General features: G+C 41.1%; 2 pseudogenes; both read right to left on the bottom strand.

The window, feature by feature from the left end:
- Positions 1–1497: 1497 nt before the first annotated feature.
- Positions 1498–1844, bottom strand: LOC118989230 (small nuclear ribonucleoprotein G-like; annotated as a pseudogene).
- Positions 1845–7462: 5618 nt separating this feature from the next.
- On the bottom strand, positions 7463–9164 carry LOC118989229 (60S ribosomal protein L21-like; annotated as a pseudogene).
- Between the last annotated feature and the right edge of the window lie 11499 nt (positions 9165–20663).

Below are 20663 nucleotides of genomic sequence, written 5' to 3'. Positions count from 1 at the left end.
TCACATGCTACCATGTGCTCATCTTGCCATTATGAGGCAAAACCGTGTCTGTCTTCTATTAGCATTTTTTTTTTATTTTTGAGGAATCACGATACTGTTTTACATAGTGGCTGCACCCAGTCCTACCGATACTATAAAAGAATTCTGTTCAACACGCCCTCCATAATACTTGTTTTGTGTTTTGTGTTTTGTTTCATTTTGTTTTGGTAATAGCCATCCCAAGAGATGTGAGGCGATATCTCACTGCGGTTTTGATTTGCATTTCCCTAATGATTAGTGATGCTGAGCCCTTTTTCACGTACCTGTTGGGCATCTATATGTCTTCTTTGGAAAAATGTCTGTTCATTTCCTATGTCTGTTTTTTAAAAAATCAGGTTATTGGGTTTTTGCTATTGAATTGTAGAGGTTCCTTATATGTTTTGGATATTAATATTTTTTCAGACATATGGTTTGCAAATATTTTTCTCCCAGTCTATATGTTACGTTTTTATTGCGTTGATTTGTTTCTGTGGTGTACAGGATCTTTTCGGTTTGATATGATCCCCTTTCTCTATTTTCGCTCTTGTTGCCTGTGCTTTTTCTGTCATACCCAGAAATTATTGCAAAAGCCAATGTCAAGAAGCATTTTACCTATGTTATCTTCTAGGACTTTTGTGGTTTCAGGTCCTATATTTATATCTGAAATCCATTTTGAGTTGATTTTTGTACATGATGTAATCTAAGGATCCAACTGTTTTCCATTAGCATTTTATGCTCCTTAGACTAAAAACTCTTGCTATCATGGCCCTGATGTAGGCTATGGGATTTTATAATTATTTTTTTATATTTACATTACTTATAAACTATCTTTTTCTCCAAATCCATTTAAACATAAGTTTTTTATACTTGTTAAAATTTTGTGTCAAATGATTCACACTCAATGTTTACACATTTTTCTTCTTTTCTGTTTCCAAATATGTCCTTTTTTATCATAGTCTTCCAAATTCTAAGATTGTGTTACTTTTTTTTCTTTTTAAATTATGCAGTTTTTTAAAAGTCAAACCCAAATTCATAGTCTTTGATAAAACTTTTGAGTTAATCTTGGTCAGTTACCCAGAAAATTGTGGTAAAATCCACACAACGTAAGTTTACTATTTTACCCATTTTTAAATGTACAATTCAGTAACAATACGTACATTCATAATGTTGAGCAATTATCACTGATTAACTTTAAAAAATATTTTTTAATTTTTTTAAAATTTATTTATCTTTAGAAGGGAAGGGAAGGAGAGAAGGAGAGAAGTATCAATGTATGGTTGCTTTTGGTGCATCCCCTGCTGGGAACTGGCCCCTGCTGGGAATTGGCCTGCAACCCAGGCATGCGCCCTGACGGGAAATTGAACCGCGATCTTCTGGTTCACAGGCCCGTGCTCAATAAAAAAAATATTGATACTATTTCTTTTTTTTTTCTGACCAATACAAAAATTTACTTAACAAAAGTTCAATGTGAAAATGTACAAGACTCAATTTTTATATTGTAGTAAATAAAACAGGAGATGTGAAGAGGGGACGCAGAAGCAGTTGGTTTCTTTGGTGAACACAGTCATTTTTATACTCGTTCCAAGGCTTCTAACATGATGATACTATTGCCTCGTATTACACCATTCCAATATTGTTCTGTTGCCCACTAGTTGCCATCTCCACACATTTATCTATCACAAGATTCATAAAGGGGTCAAATCCCCGCAAGATTCCTTGGACATGTCCGCCACCATTTAATTTCAATGACAACTTCTTGTCCATAAATTTTTTTAGCTCGGGGGGGTGAGCTTTGCTCATGGTGTCTATTCAGCGAACTCAACGATACCTCCCTGATACTATTTCTTGAACTCTATCCATGTGTATTTATTTCATTCCTTCTCCCAAAGTCCTTTGAGGTGATATTTGGTCATCTGCCCAAGGTCATGTGACTAGACAATAGCAGAACTCGGTTCCAACCCACACCTTTTTGACTGATGCAAAACCTTGTGTTCTTTTATTTTAAAATTTTGTACATATCTAAGTTTATTGACTTAAATTAACAACTTTATTTATTTATTTTTAGATGCGGGGGAGAGAGAAAGAAAGGAAGAGAAACCTCAATCAGTTGCCTCTTGCATGCACCTCACCAGGGAAACGAACCCACATGTGCCCTGACCGGGAATCAAACGGCCACCTTTCACTTTGTGGGATGACACCCAACCAACCTGAGGCACACCGGTCAGGCCTAAAACTTATATTAATGTAGGTACATAATGAAAAGGTCAAGTGGAAAGCAAAATGATAAAAATAACGGAGGAGGCCTGGCTGGTGTAGCTCAGTGGATTGAGCGCGGGCCTGTGAACCACACGATCGAGGTTCGATTCCCAGTCAGGGCACATGCCTGGGTTGCAGGCCAGTTCCCAGCAGGGGATTCACAAGAAGCAACCATACATTGATATTTCTCTCCTTCTCTCCTTCCCTTCCTCTCTAAAAACAAGTAAATAAAATCTTTTTAAAAAAAGTGTAAAAAAAATAATGGAGGAAAAATACGAAATAATTTGTTAATAGTCTTCAAGTAGAAAATATCTTAAATAAGCCCTGGCTGGTATAGTTCAGTGGATTAAGCACAGGCCTGGGAACCAGAGGATCGTGGTTCGATTCCCAGTCAGGGCACATGCCTGGGTTGCAGGCAGGTTCCCTGCAGGCCAGTTCCCAGCAGGGGATGGACAAAAGGCAACCATACATTGATGTTTCTCTCCCTCTCTTCTTCCCCTCTAAAGATAAATAAATAAAATATTTTTTAAAAAAGAAAATATCTTAAATAAGATACCAAAAGCAAAGGACAAAATCAGGGTAGATCAATAAATTTGACTGTATTAAATATTTTTAATTTTGGTAAGATTAAAAAAATATCATAAACAAAGTTAAAGAAATGGATAGGCTGGTAGAAAATGTTTGCACTGCATATGACAGGCAAAGGTTTATAAGCCAGAATATCCATCTATATATTTATATATTTATACCTATATCTAGATATAGGTATATAGATATATAGATAGATATAGATATATACATAGATATAGCCAGAGCAGTTTCCCCTATTATCAATATCCCCACTAAAGGGGTACATTTGTTACAACTGATGAACCTACAATACATTGACATATCATTATCACCTAAAGTTTATAATTTATATTAAATTTGGCTTTGGCTTTGATTTTTTATTTATTAAATTCTGTTGCCTGCCCTGGCTTGTGTGGTTTAGTGGATTGAGTGCTGGCCTGTGAACAAAAGGCTCGCTGGTTTGATTCCCAGTCAGGGCACATGCCTGGGTTCGGGCCACATCCCCAGCAGGGGGTACATGAGAGGCAACCGCACATTGAAGATTTCCTCTCATTCTTCTTCCCTTCCCCTCTCTCTAAATATAAATAAATAATCAAATCTTTTTTTAAAAATCTGTTGCCTGAATTTAAGGGAAAAAATAAAAATTTTAGACAGCTCGTTGCTGTCTAAAATCTTGGAAATGAAGAGAAACAAAGAGAAAATACAAAAATCACCTGCACTACCACTCAGGAAAAGACCACTGAAATATTTTTGTACATAGACTTCCAGGTCCTTCCTTTCTCTTCCTATCTTTTGTAACTTAGTTTTTTACCTATTTATGTGAAACATTTTCCTTGTTTACTTTTTGGACAAGAGAATTTTTAATGGCTACATGGCATTTCATTGCATAGCTATTATACTATTTAAGCAAACTCAATACTACTGGCTCGTGGGTTATTTCTACTTTTTGGCTATTATAACTATTGCTGTGATTAAGAAAAAACTGTACTATGCAATTATTTTAATTCATGCATTAACTAATCATTATTAAATAAAGTCATCAAAGTAAAAATTTCTGTGTCAAATGCACTAATCTAATTAAGGTTTTGCTACCTGTTTCAAATTGAATCAATTTATTCTCCCGCCAGTGCACTCATACTGTTATAATACTGTGTCTGTTTTTACCAGTGCATTCTTTATTCCTCTTGAGCAGGCTGGTGATTTTCCCCACCGCCTTCCTTCCACAGTGCTCACTCATGCGCACTCTCTCCCTCTGGTGCAGGCCTTGCCTTCCCTCCCCACCTCCTCCCAGGTGTGTTTTCTCTGCCTGTATCCTAAACTCCAAAGGCCCGCCTTGTTTCGCCTCTGTAGCTTGTTTCCTGAGCCCTTGCAGCCCAGCTGGCTCACTTCTTCCAGGGCTCACTTCTCCTACCTCTGTGACTTTCTAAATAAACTTATGGCTGTATTTGAGGGGAGAAAAAAGGAGACAGAACTACTGGATTTAGAGGAGCTAAATGGATATCGCTTTCCATTTCCAAAGAATGGATGTTCACCAGCGTAAGGGAAAATCTGGATTCATTCATTATACAGTTTAGGGGTGGGGGAGTACTGTACTTGAAGCTTGAAAAAAGGTCTGAATTCATTGCTTTCAATAGGAAGCAAGACTTCAAATTGCATATTTTATTACTAAATCTCATCTGGAGTGATTCAATTCAAATATTTATGAGCAATGAATAATGAATCGAGTGTAATGTAAGGTTATTTCTCTTAATGATTGATACTTACATGAAAGAAGGGAATATTCTCAGGATTGAAGTGTGTTTGCACCCTATGATTTTAATTTTTTCCCAATGCAATAAATTATAGGAAATCATGATTTTGAAAGAATGTTTCCTTTTTTCACTTTGAAGTAAGATTGGTATTGGGGAGGCAGCCTGAAATAATGGAAATGTTTTTAGAAAGATTTGCAAAGATATAAGATTATTCAAGGTATAGAGACATTTGACACATAACTATTGAGCACCTACCAGGTTCAAGGTCCTGTGCTGGCAAGTGGGTGTAGTAAGATGATTAAACTGAGCTTCTGACCCTCACAATCTACTGAGGAAGCAAGCATAACAAAAACTAAGGAGCACTGGAGTTCTGTAAAGAAGAATAAGTTCTTTTTGGGAGGCAGATATGAGAGGGACGGGGCTATTCAAGAAAGACTTCACAACTTTCTAGGAATCCGGGCATTCAAGTCCACACACTTCACTATGATTATAACATGAAAATATGGAAGAAACGTTGTTCCCAAGAGATTACTTTTTAGACTGGAGAGGAGTCAAGACTACTTATCCTAAAGCCATGAGCCAATGTTAGCTTTTATTTTATTTTATTTTTTTGGAAAGACCTAGAGCAGCTTTAAGCTTTAAACATTTTATCCAATTCTAATTTACATTCAATATTATTTTGTATTAGTTTCAGGGGTACAGCATAGTGGCAATGTTATCTTTTAAAGATTCAAATGCATAATACAGGAACATTTTCAAGATGGGTAATAATTTTTCCTCACAATTCTAAAGGCTTTTTTCCAGTTTTCTAGCTTCTTGTATGGCTGTGGGGAAATCTGACTCTGTTCTGACTCTTAGTATATATATGTGTGTGTGTGTGTGCATGTGTGTGTGTGTGCATGTGTGTATGTGTATATATCCTACTTGTTTGTTTTCTGTTTAGAAGCTTTTAGGATGTCTCATTACCTTCTTTTTAAATTTTTTTATTTATTGATTCTTAAGAAGAGAGGAAAGGAGAGAGAGAGAAACATTGATTTGTTTTTCCACTTATTTATGCATTCATTGGTTGATCCTTGTATGGCCCCTCGCATTAACTTCTAAGAGGTTACAAGTATCACATGCTCTTTTGTTGGTTGATTCCCAAACATGGGCTCATGCCCTTTGTTCTGTTCCAAATGGTGATAGCCAAGACTTGCATGGAACATTTAATAGACATTATTAAATGGTTGAAGACATCAGAACAAAATTTCAGTGCACCAGGCTAAATTTTTTTGTGTTTATCATTCATAACCTAGAGTTAATTTACAACTTTTCACCACAATAGCCATATTGCCACTTTTCTGACCACTCATTTTTCCAGTACAACCTTTGTTTACTCAAAAACATACTAAATAAATATTCTATAAGCAGCAATATTTTGACATGATGGTCTTAGACAAAGACCCACTTGCCAATTCACTTGAATTGACTTCTAGTTAAAAGTATCATGTGGAGCCCATCTGAATTCTGTGCTGTTTGACATTGTATTGCATGTGTTTTCAGGTGCATTAAGAGAGAGGGATTCTGCTGTTTTGAAGTGCCTTTCTGTTTAGCTTTCATTTCGTCCTAAAAGGTTTCTTTTTCTGTGGGCTATAACTTTACTTTGAGGAGCATATTGAGTGCACAGTAGTATGAACTCTAAAATCCATGAAACAAACCTTTCTCTAAATGAGTCTAAAGGTGACATAATATTCAGACACACAATACTGCCCAGCATTCAGACAAATGTTTCTGAATCGCGAACCGTTGTTTAGCTCCCGGATCTCAGCTCCATTCCCAAAAGCTCTCTGCTTTGCATTTGCACAACCGAAACAAAATTACAATAGTTTTCCTAGAACTCAGGACTGATTGGCCTTGTTATAAATCAGTTCTTTCCTTCTAGGAGGCAAATGATTGTTTACATGTTGACGTGGCAGTTCGTTTCAGTTTTCAGCCTCTACTTCTGCAGGAGCCTGTCACAGAGCATGTTCATGACAGAGTCTTTCCTGTAAGTCAGCTGGGCAGCTGCTGGGCTAGCTGCCAGCTGAGCAACCTGGCACCCAGGAATGGACAGGAGCCACACACACAGTAACTGTGCGTTTCACTCAGCTTTTATTGAATGCAGAGTCACTCAACATACGTTAATGTCCTACTCACACTCTAACAGTGTGACAAACATGTAACATACACACAGCAATCAATGGGGAATAACAAACCCAAGTCCAGAGGTTCAGTCTGCAGGTCCGGGAGAAAGTACCATGGGCAAAGGAGTTACCGGCATCTTGCAGGAAAGGGTCTCCAGGGCCAGGTGGGCAGCAGGGCAGGTGAAGTCCTCAGTCCAGCAGGGCAGAGCCTCTGGTGGCCAATGCCAAGGGAGGTCAGCATGGCGTGGGGCAGCACTCTGGTGTGTGGAGCTCGGCTGTCTCAGCAGTGGTCTGGAGCCTGCCTCTGTTACACCTTGAGAGTGGTGCACTTCACCCTTCTAGGTCTCTTGGTAAGTGTCTTGGCACCCCTGATGACAGATGAGGAATTCACGCAGGAGCCTAAGGGAGGTACGTGGCTGTTCTGCTTGGCACGCCTGATGGCAAGTGGGGAATTTCCTCAGGATCCCGTCTGTGGGTACTCCCGCTTTGCAGACACTGCTGTTCTGATCCCAGGTGCAGATATCTTAGGTGTGGCGTAGACACGTCTGCTCTGATCATGTGTGCAGATAATCTTGGGTGTGTATCCTTGCCAGATGTGTCTGCTCTGACTTAGGTAGCTTCCCTCTTGAACCGAGGCATCGCGGCTGACTGACAGCCATCTGCGTTGTCACAACAGTACAGGCGTCTTTTATTTTCTTTACACTCTCATGCCATGAATTTGTAGGGAAGGGGTTCCAGCAGCCGAGGCTCCTTTGCATTGGTTCTCACACAGCACAGATCTCTAGGCAGAGCAGGCTTGTTGTAGACTGCTGTGCCTGGTTTTAGGAATTGTATCTATACCCCTTGTGGCTAAGGGCAAGGGATGACCTTTGGAGTACCAGCCGCAGGAGACAAAGCCTGTCTCTGGTAGCAAACGCTGCCTCAGTTTCCTCTCCCTGCCCCCAAAGCTTGGTCAGAAGTCAATGACCGGTGAGACTCCTCACAGTGGGGGGCAACCTAAGCCAGACTCGATCACTTGGGAGGCCATCATGGAAGGACTGGTGCGGGGGGTGGGGGGGGGGAGGAGGCTGCAACAAAGAGCAATGGCCTCTCGCCCCCCAAGCTTTGACATAGCCTGAGTCCCCATGTCCTCTGGGAGAAGCACTTCCTGGCTCTAATCCCCTTAAACCTGAATACCTGATGGGGAGGGGTGCAGCTCCTTGCCTTGCTAGAGCGTGTCCTGGAGAAAAATCTCTGGCATCACAAAGACTTGCTGATAAACCTGTGAAATCTGCTCTGCTAAGAGTGCTTTCGTTCATATGATAAAGGTTTGAGCAAGAAACCCTAAAACTCTGCTCCTGACAGACTCTGACTCATAGTAAGCCCTCAGATTTCTTTGAAATGTTATCTACTGTTTGATCCTTGCCGCCCTATATTCCTGTGTATTACAACCCAATAAAAGGCTATTGAGAAAGGCGCTCGGGGCCTTTGTCTCCTCGGAGAAACTGGCCACTGCTGGCCTCTCTCCCCTGAGTAACTGGCCACAGCCCACGCTTCCTCCCCAAGCAGACCACATCATGTCTCGGCCATTATTCACTTTCATCTGTGGCACTCGGGGGGACTCGGGAGACAAGTTGCCCCCACACAGGCTGATGCTTCCGTTGAACCCAGGTAACTTTTNCTAAGAGTGCTTTCGTTCATATGATAAAGGTTTGAGCAAGAAACCCTAAAACTCTGCTCCTGACAGACTCTGACTCATAGTAAGCCCTCAGATTTCTTTGAAATGTTATCTACTGTTTGATCCTTGCCGCCCTGTATTCCTGTGTATTACAACCCAATAAAAGGCTATTGAGAAAGGCGCTCGGGGCCTTTTTCTCCTCGGAGAAACTGGCCGCTGCTGGCCTCTCTCCCCTGAGTAACTGGCCACAGCCCACGCTTCCTCCCCAAGCAGACCACATCATGTCTCGGCCATTATTCACTTTCGTCCGTGGCACTCGGGGGGACTCGGGAGAGAAGTTGCCCCCACACAGGCTGATGCTTCCGTTGAACCCAGGTAACTTTTTCTTTGGTTCCCTTCTTTGTCTGATCCTTCTCCTTCACACATTTAAGGAACGATTTTGGCTCTTAGAGCGCTTAATCCGCTCAATGCATACACTGCTTCTCTTGGCAAGAAGCTTGCCCGTAACTTCTGTGTTTACAACAATGCCCACTGCATGCTGGGTGACATTGTAGACTCTTCCAGTTTTGCCAAGGTGACATCATGGGACATTCCTTCTTGAACAGTGCCCATTTCCTTGATGTCCACCATATCACCTTTCTTGGACATTTGCCAATATGTGGCCAAAGGAACAACTTGATGTTTTCTAAAAGGCCTAGAGAACATTCGAGTATAGCAGGTACCTCTCCTCTTTCCCTTCATGTTAGTCATTTTGGCGAATTATTTGAAGACAGTGGCTTCGGCCAAAAGGTGGAACCCAGTTGAAATGTAGCTTACCTTTTCACCCACCAAAACCAACTTTTTCTTTTGTTTTTTTAATAATAAATTTTACTTATTTATCGTTAGAGGGGAAGGGAAGGAGAGAAGGAGAGAAATATCAATGTATGGTTGCCTATCGTGAGTCCCCTGCTGGGAACTGGCCTGCAACCCAGGCATGTGCCCTGACTGGGAATCGAACCGCGACCGTGTGGTTCTCAGGCCCGCGCTCAATCCACTGAGCTACACCAGCCAGGGCAAAACCAACTTTTTCTTACTCCTTAATGTCATTCCAAGCTCTGGGCTGTATTCGTGGCAATAGACAACAAAGAGAAGAGAAAACAAATGCCATCCTAAGGAAACCCACACTTCTATTGGGGAGAGACATACAATTATTATACAATTAACTATAATATTTAAAATAAGACTGAGAAAAATAGAGGTGTACACCAAAGGCAGAATTAATGGTCATGACAGACTAAGGGCATAAGGGTCATAAATTAATTTTCTGCTAGTGGTTAGCACTTCATGCCATCCGCTCTGACTGCTCTCCAGGACGCACATAGACAGTTTTGAGTTTTGTATCAGGCCCGTGTGTTTCCTGTTCAAAAAGATATAATTTCATTTTTAAAATAATAAAACTTATTATAAAACCTGATAAAGTGATTATAAAATGTAGATGTAGATACCTTTTAAATTCTGCTTTCTGGTTGTATAACTGTATGATGTGATACCTTTTAAATTCTGCTTTCTGGTTGTATAACTTTATAGATTTGACTAGGATTTTTATGACTATGCAAAAGAAGTTTATTGGTATTCTTATTCAACCTACTTCTGATTAAGAAAAGCTCTTTAAAATACATCACAGAATATAGGAAACCTATTTGCATGGGATGGCAAAATAGACCAGCCCTATTGGAAAGCCCATAGGCGCGTGTCTGCACACAGGACACCAAACCCACGTATCAGCTTTCCTGTGGGAAACTAGGGCTGCAATATACCTAGGCTGCTTTGAGGCTTGCTCTTGCTAAAACTCCCTCACCCTGAGTTGAGGTAGAAAATGCTTACTGCATATCTTTAAAGTAACTTCCTGAAGTCTGTGCTAATTCTCCCAAGGACTGAAGTGTAACCAGACCAATTACTCTTATCGTTCCCTTGCATTTGCAACATTTTTCCTTGTTAATCTGTAGAAAGAAATCAGTAACATCCTGTCCTTTGGTATCTCTAAAAAGTAATTACCTAAATCAAACCTAAGCATAATGAATGAGAACCTTCTTTGATGTACGCTATTAGAAAGCCAATACAAGCTTGTCAAGGCAAGGGCCTGGGCGATCTCCCCTTGAGAGAGTGGCCATGCTGTCCCCTTTTCTCCACAGGACTTCGGTAGTCCTTGTGAATTTGTTTGTTGTATGTTTGTCCACAACATATAGACCCTGCTGGACAGAGTCTGCATCAACAGAAGATAATAAAAATACTTAATGTTCTTTTGGAAATAATGCATGTGTAATAGTCAACATATAAGAATACTCAAAATAACTTGAAAAGAGAAATAAAAGGATTAACAATACATGTTATAAAGATATGGCAATTAAAATTCTATCCAAGAATAGCCAATCAATCAATGAAATAGTATCTGAAGCAGATTCATGCATATATGGAAATCTGATGTATGCTATAGGTGGTATTTTAAAGTAGAAAGAAATGGATGAACGATTTAATTAATAAAGCTGGTACCACTGATCATCAATATGGAAACAGAAATGAATTTGGTTTTCCTTCCCCTTCCCCTTAAAACAAGAAAACATCCATGTCACAGACTTGTTAGTGTATTATGTGGTTGCTCAAGGAAAATAAGTAAGTGCATGTGTATTATACATGTATGTGTAAAAATGTAAGAAGATCTTTTTCTAAAATTTCTTTATTTTAGAGGGAGAGGAAGGGGGAGAGAGAGCTAGGAAGAAAGAGAGAGAAATATCAATTTGGTGTTCCACTTATTTATGCATCATTGGTTGATTCTTGTATGTGCCCTGACTGGGGGTCAAACCTACAACCTCGGCATATTGGGCATGAGGAGATCTTTAGACTGTAAAGTAAAAATAGTAAGATATGAAAAAAATCTATATAGCACAATCCCATTTATGTGTGTTTGTGTGCTATTTGTGAGAGGGAGCCAAACGTGAAGCCCCAAATACACATTTACATGAAGATATATATATATATTCTTCTCTCTCTAAATATATATACACACACACACATATATACACATATATATGCGTTGAAGTATATATATGCATGGAAGTATATACCATAAAAAGCTACTGTGGTTTCCATGAGGAAGAGAATAGATCTGGGTAGAGTAGATGTGAGAGCCAATATTCTTTATTTCAAACTTCTATATATGCTTAATTTAAAAATAAATAATACTACAAAACAGTTACATGGAAAGGGGTATAAAATTATTACTCACTAAGTAAGTATGTAATTAGTTAATAAATCAATCTGTTCGCCTAGTTTATTTTTTTTAATTAATTTATTTATTTTTAGAGAGAGGGGAAGGGAAGGAGAAAGAGTGGGAGAGAAACATCAAGAGTGTGGCTGCTATCACATGCCCCCTACTGGGGACCTGGCCTGCAACCCAGTCATGTGCCCTGACTGGGAATCGAACTGGCAACCTTTTGCTTCACAGGCCCATGCTCAATCCACTGAGCTACACCAACCAGGGCTATTTGCCTAGTTTTTATTAAAAGTCTTCTACCTGCAAGTAGGCTGGCATGATAATTTCTGAAATGTGCTCTGCGAACTCCTAAATGTCTCTGATGCCCTTTCAAGGTATCCATGAGCTGAAAGTTACTTTAAAAATATGCTAATACAGCCCTGACTGGTGTGGCTCAGTGGGTTGGGTGTCATCCTGCAAACCAAAAGGTTTAATTCCCGGTCAGTGCATGTGCCTGGGTTGAGGGCCAGGTGCCCAGTTGGGGGCATGTGAGAGGCAACCACACAATGATGTTTCTCTCCCTCTCTTTCTCCTTCCCTTCTCCTCGCTCTAGAAATAAATAAATGTATGTGTGAGTGTGTGTGTGTGTGTGTGTGTGTGATATGTTATTTCCCCTTTTTTGCTCTCATTCTCACATGAGTTTACAGTGAATTTTCCAGAGGAAGAGAATGGTCCTGAGGTCAATGAGATGGAAGAGGAAAAGGGCAGTAGCAGCAAGATTTTTCACTGTGTAGTTTTCTTATTTTATTTTTATTTTTAAACAATACAAATGTGTCACCCTATTAAAACATAATGTAACCTATTAAAAGATAACATGTCTGACTACTTGTATCATCTATGCATGGAAGACATTTCTGAATAAGCCACAAGATCAAAAGCCCTAAGATAAAAATGATAGATTTGACTACATAAAGAGTTAATAATTTTGCCTAGCAGGGAAACAATCCCCAGAATTAAAAGACAAATGACATGTACGAGAGCAATTGTGCAACATGTGGTGTGTGAAACAAAGTCCCCTTTCAAATCAGTAAGAAAAAAGATGAGTATCCAGTAGAAATATAGGGCACAGCCATGATGAGGCTGTCATAAAGGAAAAAGATATAAATGCCTGTATTATATGAAGATCTGTTCTGTTGAAGCCTTCATTAAAACAATAAAAATTAAGAAAATAAGGAGTTACCTGTTTTAGGACATTCGGATTAGCAAAGATTAACTAGAATAATGGCAAAGATGGAGGAACATTGGCATTCACGTACAATAGTGGTGGGAGTATAACATATTTCTTTATTTAGTAATAAAGGGCAGTATTGTCATAAATATGAAGATACTAATGGTTTCTTGCTCTAAGAATTCCAGTTCTAGGAGTTTAATCTGGGGTCACAAAGACAAATTCTAAAAACGATCATCAATCAGATCACTAATTTATGCCCCCACTGCCCCATCCACTGTCCCCTCATCCTTTTGGTAATGGAATCTCTAGGCCTGCTGAGTTTTCGAAAGATACATGACTACATCACTGAAGAGAACATTTCCTGGCTTACCTGGGAGGTAGGTGTGACCCTGTAACAACATAATGTCCATGGAGGCTTGTGTCCAACTTTTGTGTGACTTGATGAAAATTGCCAGTTACTCTCTTCTCCTGAGTGAAAACAGGGCATTGGCGGGCTGGATTTGGCCATGAAGGAAAAAAACCAACATTTTGAAGTATGGCAGGATAATAAACTCCAAGGAACCTGTTACCTTGAATGGGGACGCAGAGGGGCAGACCACATTCATTTCTGAAAAAGAAAAATAATGCTGATACTGTTTGAGCCATGGCAATGGTCATACTAGGTTGGCCCATAGCTTGACAAATACAAGTTTAAATGTTTGTCAAAATAGTTTTTTAAAGTAAATGTTGTTATCATGGAATCATAGGCAATTATTTATTTGAAAAAAATTATCTTTTATTTTTATTTTTAGAGAGAAGGGAAGGGAGGGAGAAAGGGAGGAAGAGAAACTTCCATGTGCGGTTCCTTCTCATGTGCCCGCTACTGGGGACATGGCCTGAAACCCAGGCACATGCCCTGACTGGGAATTAAACCGGCAACCCTTTGCTTCAGAGGCTGGCACTCAATCTACTGAGCCACACCAGCCAGGGCATCATAGGCAATTATTAAAAGTGATTTTATAGCCCTGGCTGGTGTAGCTCAGTGAATTGAGCACGGGCCTGTGAACCAGACGATCTCAGTTCGATTCCCAGTCAGAGCACATGCCTGGGTTGCAGGCCAGTTCCCCGCAGGGGCCAGTTCCCAGCAGGGAATGCACGAGAAGCAACCATACATTGATGTTTCTCTCCCTCTCTCCTTCCCTTCCCCTCTAAAGATAAATAAACAAATAAAATATTTTTTAAAAAGTGATTTTATAAACGTATAACGGTCTACATGTATTGTCGGGTTTCACAGTGTGCTTGAATTGCTATAATAAAAATTTTACAGACTGTATGGCTTAAACAACAGAAATTTATTGGACAAGATTCAAGAGGCTGGAAAGTCCAAGATCAAGGTTCTAGCCAATTCAGTTTCTGGTGAGAGCTCTCTATTCCAGGCTTGCAGATGGCCAACTTGGTGGGTGTTCACATGGCCTTTCCTCGGTACATATATTTAAGGAGGGGGATGAGTGGGATCAAGAGAGAACAATCGAGAATGTACTCAGGTCTCTACATTTTTATAAGAACACCAATACAATTCAATTAGGGTCCCACTCTTGTGATCTTATTTAACTCCTAAAGACCCTATCTCCGAATACATTCAGGTGGTAATCTGAAGGGGAACACAATTCATTCCATAGCATTAAGTTAAAAACATTACTAAAGTTTTGTATATCGTGGTTCCAGTTATTCCAATTACTAAAGTCATGTATATTGTGATTTGAATCACACACACACACACACACACACACATATATATATATATATAGAGAGAGAGAGAGAGAGAAAGAGAGAGTGTTTACATAGATAGAATTTGAAGAGATGCTCCCTAATAGCAATGAACTCTGTGTAGGTGGGATTTAAATAGGCAAAGACAGGCATCCCTGGGCTATATTAAGAACAAATTATAGTACAGAAAAGCAGAAATAACTAAAAATAGTGGTTGACATATATCACCCTCATAAGAGCAATCCAAAGCTGTGTGGCAAATGAAGATTTGTTTCATGTAAGTTTCAGTGTAAGAATATAATGATAATAACCCCAAAGACTGACGCTTTTCACAAGTACAAATGTGTACAACGAATTCTACTATCAAGTGGAATATTTCTTGAAAAATAGAAATTGCTTCTTGCTATTTCTGTGCTATATGTTGGGTTGTGCTCAAATAAATATTTTAGAGGTTATATCTCAGGAATAAACCATGTTATCATTTTCAGAGCCCTTTCAAAACTTTGGTTCACTCATTCATCTCTTACTTAATCTCACCCTTTCCTCAGAGTGTTATGGGTCTACCCATGCTCCTTTTAGCTCTTAGTAACCACACTTATTTCCTTCTTGTGTTAGGTTACATGTTACATGTCTTGCAAGTTACTGCTGCTTTTTCCTTTTATTCTGTTTTCCTTCCTTTGTTTTCCTACTATCTCCCTTGACCTCGCCCTCTTTTCTTCTTCTCAGCCCTCTTGTTGACTTACCTTTGATCTACTGGGGTTTTCATGGCCTTTCTTCTTTTTCCCCTCTGAAATCCTAAACCTCATAAGAAAACCCAACAAAGTACCTCCATAGAACAAGCAGAATATTGAAATGTGGGGCTTTTCTCTGCCCCTAGATATTTCCAGAACAGTCTGCATAGGTATTGCCCCCACTCCTTAAGTTGACTCATTCTAACTGTCCATAAAGATGGTAAGTTGAACTGAGCCGCGTGGGTCAATATTTAGTCTATAGTCCATCTCATTATTCCTGTCCTTCAAACAAGGGGAAAATATGCCTTTTCTCCCATCACTCCCCAGTCCTTATGTGACTTATTTGCTTCTTCATGTAATGTTCTGAAAACACGATTTAACTAAAAGAAAAAATGACGGGGGGGAGGAGGTGGTGAGGGAAAAGAAACATCACCTGCAAATGTCTGTCCTGGACCTTCCTATTTAAAAGAGGACTCAGAAGAACCAAAGTTCTTAGGCAGGGGGAAGCTCTAACTGAAGCAAATATGTGGAATGGAGCAGAGGGTGAGAAGACAAAAGCTGCAGAAAGCAAGCTCTAGATTTATGGGAATCTAGATGTCCTTCTGGAGCCCAAGGCCGCTATGTGGACAGTCCTCTGAGCTCAGGCTCCCTCCCTGCAGTAGCACTTGCGGGGCCAGCGATGCCACTGCCTTGCTGCAGCTTCCCTGGTCCGGGCTGCTGTGCCGCCAACCACTGCACCCAGTCCTTCAGAGGCTGCACCCACGGGGCCTGGAGCCCGAGGCTGCGCGCACCCTTGCGGCTGGGGAGCACTCTGGTCTACACGTGCGTGTACTGATCTCAGAGGCAGAGGAGGGCACGGTCTGGCACCTTCCATGCTGTGCAGAGCCACGGCAGCCAGAGGCCACCTTCAAGAAATTCATCTCCATGGTGCAGCCCAGCGCATTGGACACGGCTTTGGTGTGAGCTAGCCCCGCCACTGGGCAAGTGAGGGGAAGAGGCGAGACTGTGCCTGCTTTCAGTTTAAATCTCCTGCCCCCCAATTCCATGTGCTCAGGAAGGGCCCCCTTTCTAGCCAATCCCATGGTCTAGACTGGCAGGTCAGCCCCTCCTGGGCCACCATGTTACACAGGTCGCTGTGACCTCCCCAGCCTGTGCAGACTCTGTGCAACCTTTTTCCTGCTGTGTCCTGAGCAATGCTAATTTGTTTGTTCTTTCCAGGGGTAGGGAAATCTGTGGGAGCCCGCCAGGCCGCAGGGGACCAAGGACAGAGTTCCCCACTGTGAAAATGGTGGAGGGACTTGGTTTCTGGTCCCTGGAGCCGGCGAGTATCTTGACATCTTCTGGACCTTCTCCTTCTCAGCCTTGAAGGAAAGAACAAGATCTTGGCATATGCGTCATGTTCCAAGGAAGTGATAGTAATGAGGACACTATTATCTTCGGGCTAATGTTCTCAGGATATGAGAACATCTTGCCCTCTTGATAACTCTCCGGAGTGTACGAACTTTTGTAAAACAACATTGTTCTCATTTCCTCGCGGCCTTGCTTCAGGCCACTGCAGTTTTGCATATAAGCCAGCAGTTCCTTGAATAAAGTTGCCATTTGCCAGCAGAGCTTACGGTCCTCTCCATTCTTTTAAGTCCCTCGCCTCACCTCTCGACCACCCTTGCTGCTGCGGGCAGCGGCAGAAATCTATCACGCTCTGCACTGTGGCTTTGTTTCCTGGGATCTCTCCCCCATTCTGGGGCCTGGGCTCTCCTGCACTGCCTCTGGTTCTTCCCCTCTCCCTAGCGATCCCACCATATCCCACCGTATCACCATGGCAAAAGTGGGTGTCAAGAGCAAATGTGCTGTGATACAGTCTTTCCTGTAAGTCCTCCCTCAACCCCTGTTCAGGTTGTCTGACCTGGGCCTTAGGAAGTGAAAGCGTCAAGCCACCTATATTGCTACTCACCCTGCAGATATGCTGGCACCAAAGAATGACAGTGAGCCAACACAGGTGACTCTGCTGTTCATTCAGCTTTTCTTAATGCAGATTCAACCCAAATCTATAATAACCCGATAGCAATAATAATCACTAAGAAACAATGAGCAATAATATCCCACAAGAGAATTGGGGGATAACGGACCCAAATCCCAAGAGTCCGGGATCAGACTCCAGGTTCGGGAGGCAGCTGGTTAGCAACTTGCCAGAGTCTGTGGTGCTTCAGAGTCAGCTAGCACAGAGCTGAACGGAGCAGGGCGGCACCACTCTCTCCCCTTCAGCTGTCTCAGCTGTCTGGGCCATTGTTCCTGCTTTCATGCTCCTCTTGGTTGCAAGGTTGTATTGTTTTGCACAGTCTCTCGTAAACATGTTCTTCTCAGTCTCAATAAGCATATGTTAGTTTACTCAGTCCCAATAGGCACATGTTGTTTACGTTGGTCTACTGCGCTTGCTCGGCAAGGATGGTGTTATCTTTCAGATAAGCACGTGTGGTTTACCGCGCTGTACTGCGCATGCTTGAGAGATCGCATCATCCAGTCATTGCTCAACTGCACATGCGCTAAACGTGGCTTTAGTCCTGCTCTCCACAGTGGGAGAGACACTGGGTCCTTGAGCATCCTCAGTTCCTGGTGGCCTGCACAGAAGGTGCCTTGTTTTCACTTGTTCTCAACTGCTGGCATCTCTGTAGACACACTTGAAATAATCTGAGACAGTCTTTGGTTCCTGAACATGCATCCTTCTTGTCCTAACAGTGAGGCCTCAAGTCATCACGCCTCTCAGCCACCACTGAAGATACAGTGATATTTTCCTAGTTCCTCTGAAACTATAGGTGATTGGGTTGTGGCCCTGCCCTGGCCCGGTCTAGGACCTTTTGTGTGTCAGGTGACCTCCGGGTGCTTGATAGTCTCAGGAAAAATTGTAAGAATTTGTCAAGAGTGAGAATGAAGCAAGTTTTATTCATGTAAAGAGAGAAAAAGACACCAGGGCACAGGTACTGCTGTGAGAGAAGCAAAAAGTACGTGTCTGAGTGGATGTTGGGCAACTCCAGTGAGTAGCTCAGCATGTGGTCATTTAGTTCTTGGGATTTGATGTGTTTCCAAGGGGGTGGTGGGGGTTGTATCCAAGCTTTGTGGTGCCAAATTGCGACTCCGCTGTGTGATTGGGAGGGGCGTTCTCATTCCTAATATTGTCCATTCTGGAAGTGCCATGGTGGTGTTGGTCCCCCTCTGCCAACGGAGAGCTCTAATTAAGGCAGAATAATGTATTGGTAGTGTGGGTCCCATTTTACTTGTGGTATTAGTTTTAATTATATGACGCTCTATAATGAGCTTTGGGATTGTTTTCTGGTCAGTTTTTCTTCCATCTTGGATTAGTCTGGATCTAACTGGTTTTTGTTATCTATCTCTTTGACTTTGGTGATTTAAACCATCTGCTCTTAGGCATCTTTATTTGGGGGAGGATAGGGTCTTGTGATTCATTAGCTGGCTGTTAATTGCTCAGCCATTCTGGTTATTTGTTCAATCAATTGTGTGTTTCCTCATTTGACCTACCCCGGAATTTTCCTAGTTTTTTAGTTGTCTCAGGGTCAAGAGGTTATCTCAAACCATCCTTGATTAGATACGTATCATAACCTTTGAGAGGTCTGCTTAAACGCAATTTGGTTAAACTTCCCTAAAACCTCTGGAATTTCTACCCCTTACTATCATTTAAGAGGTGAGCATGAGAAATTCTCATTAGCATCTAATGCTCTTGCTTTCCTTGCAGACTCCCCTCTGTTCCAGCACAGACAAATCTTATCTCCACTCTCCGAGGTGACGGTAGAGGCAACGGGGGTACAGTTTAGCAAATGGCAAGCCATCTAGTTAAGCAGAAACTTAGAATGGGTATGGCTTGAAAGCTGTGATAATCAGACAGGAAGATCACTTAGCGATGAAGTCATGGAAAGCCTTGGGATGCAGTAGGAAGCCATAGAAATTATACAATAAGACTAGGGGATAAACTGAGAGCTGTAATTAAGGAAGAATACTCTACTGGTAGTGTGGGTTTCTAAAATATTTTTGCAACACACTTGGGAAGACAATAATACCTATATTTAAAAATCACGTGAGTAGAAAACCTAGAACAATTAAGTCATGTTCTGCACTTAAGAAACTCAAAAGACATCTCTATTTGAATGTATGATTGTTTTAATTACATTAGACCAGGAAGTTTAAGAATATAGAAGAATTTTTTCTAAAACTGATTATCCATGATGATTAAGAACCAAACTAGTGGGTTATGTCAAATTGCATGGAATTCCCTCAGTACAAGCTTCCCTGATTCACCTGTCCTTTTTCCACCATCGTCATCAGAAGGAATAAGGGGCACATGTCTTTAGAAATTTTTATATTAAAATCATTAATTTGTAATACAGGTTTTTATTTTATAGTATATGAAGGTTTTCAAGGTGAAGAAGCTGCACAAAAACAGGGTACAGAATGAGTACTGGGAAAGAAGTGATGAACTTGGTCTGCGATGGTTTCAGGGGACAACATGTTAAGCCTAAATTTTGAAGTAAGGGCATTCCAAAACAAAGGGAAACGTCTGTGCAGAGCAGGAGGCCTTAAAATTAAAGTACGGGAATAGGAGCTTCACTTGAGAGGTATACAGGGATGAAATCCCAGGGGGGATAGGTAAGAAATTTGGGACAGGCCTCTGTTTCTCTACAGAGCACCTAGATTACAATCCTGAGATGCCGCTGGAAGTAAATAGGAGGATGGGCCCAGAGAAGGAGCTTTTAAGCAAACTTGCCAGGTGATTCTTATGCAAAGTAACATTTAAGATATTACTACCATAGAAAATCAATAGCCCTTGGATATCATTAAGAACTTGCTCTGGAGGCTTCAGGACACTGGGTTTAATGACCTGTTTGGAAAAGAAAGAGGCTGGTGGGAGAGGAATCATTTGAGAAAGGAGTGTTTTGGGGGAATGCTGCATGCCTAGAGTTTGCCCTCCACTGTTGCCATTTCTTCTTCCAAAATCATTTCAATTTTAACAAAGCCTTTCTTTTGTGACCCTACCTCACCCTCCTCAAAGGTCCAGCACTATTTCATTTGTACTTGAACATACCAACTCCATACAATTTTTAAACAGTCCTGTGTTTATATGAAAGCTTTGTTTTCCCCACCCCAGTTCTATTCTTCAAGCTCTTTAAAAGTTCAACCATTTTTTGAGTGAAAATGTGTGTAACTTCTGGTAAGTGTGTGTGTAGGAGGAGGGGGTGGAAAATAGAAACAGAATATTGAACTTATGAGTTATTTGGATGTAAGTATTCAGATTTATTTTTATTTCT

The sequence above is a fragment of the Sturnira hondurensis genome, unplaced genomic scaffold (assembly GCF_014824575.4).
Source record: "Sturnira hondurensis isolate 20B ecotype Veracruz unplaced genomic scaffold, ASM1482457v3 Scaffold0006437, whole genome shotgun sequence".
In the NCBI taxonomy this organism is placed as follows: Eukaryota; Metazoa; Chordata; class Mammalia; order Chiroptera; family Phyllostomidae; genus Sturnira; species Sturnira hondurensis.
This window is presented reverse-complemented; position numbering and strand designations above follow the sequence as displayed.